Here is a 1052-nt window from a genome sequence, read left to right as displayed (position 1 = left end):
CCAATTGACGAGAGAAATCCTGCTCGTGTCTGTCGAAACAGTAAGCGATGATGTGTGACACTGACTCATAGGATAGTGGAACCATTCACCCAGATATCAATACTATCATGAATTCAAGTGTCACCAGTCACCGAGAACGGCGCTGAGAGCCAGGGCTGGGTGCGCGTCTTATTGTAGAGAAGCAGAGAGAGTGATGGCGCGAGTAAGTTTACAACCCGAAAATATGTACGGACTGGGAGCGCACTTGCTTGAGCTATCACGACGTTACATACATGACCATACGCTTTCATCCAGATGAGGAGCGCCAGTAGCGGAACCGACTTAAAACATTCCTATATGGAGAACCCGGGCATCGATCCCGGTGCCTCTCGCTTGCTAAGCGAGCGCTCTACCATTTGAGCTAGTCCCCCTCACAATATCTGTTTCTCAATTCACTTGGAAAGGATGGGCTGAACCGCCCCTTCCCCTCGAACAACGTTGGAATGGTTTGTTCTAACTCAATGTTCAACTTTGTCCAGGGGAGGAGGGGAACCGGTGACGAGCCAGATATCTTGAACAAAACAACGCACCTGTGATATTTACTCAGTTCCCCATCCTTGCGCTCAACACAATCCCGGAAAACACCGTATCAAATATATATTTTCCGATGCAGGGACTCGAACCCTGGTCGCGTGGGTGAAAGCCACGAATCCTAACCAGCTAGACTACATCGGAAATCGAAAATTTTCCGATGTATACGATTCGCCGAGGTATTGTTGAAGTTGAATGCATGACGAACTCGAGAATCAGCACTTTCGTCGTGTTCCTTCAGAATTCATGCGCAAGCGACGGACTCAGTCAATACGTACGCAGAATGTGTAACCATCCCATTGCTCGAAGGCTACTCCCAATTGACGAGAGAAATCCTGCTCGTGTCTGTCGAAACAGTAAGCGATGATGTGTGACACTGACCTCATAGGATAGTGGAACCATTCACCCAGATATCAATACTATCATGAATTCAAGTGTCACCAGTCACCGAGAACGGCGCTGAGAGCCAGGGCTGGGTGCGC

At 48.9% G+C, this 1052-nt stretch overlaps 2 non-coding genes across 2 annotated transcripts; both read right to left on the bottom strand.

The window, feature by feature from the left end:
• Positions 1-337: 337 nt before the first annotated feature.
• Positions 338-410, bottom strand: Pmar_PMAR016281. Its single transcript has one exon. It is a non-coding gene; the product is annotated as a tRNA-Ala (tRNA).
• A 231-nt stretch (positions 411-641) lies between these two features.
• Pmar_PMAR016280 lies at positions 642-714 on the bottom strand. The gene has a single exon. It is a non-coding gene; the product is annotated as a tRNA-Glu (tRNA).
• Positions 715-1052: the final 338 nt, after the last annotated feature.

The sequence above is a fragment of the Perkinsus marinus genome (assembly GCF_000006405.1).
Source record: "Perkinsus marinus ATCC 50983 genomic scaffold scf_1104296956428, whole genome shotgun sequence".
NCBI classification, from domain to species: domain Eukaryota; phylum Perkinsozoa; order Perkinsida; family Perkinsidae; genus Perkinsus; species Perkinsus marinus.
The sequence above is the reverse complement of the archived record's forward strand: the minus strand, read 5'-3'. Positions and strand labels throughout refer to the sequence as shown.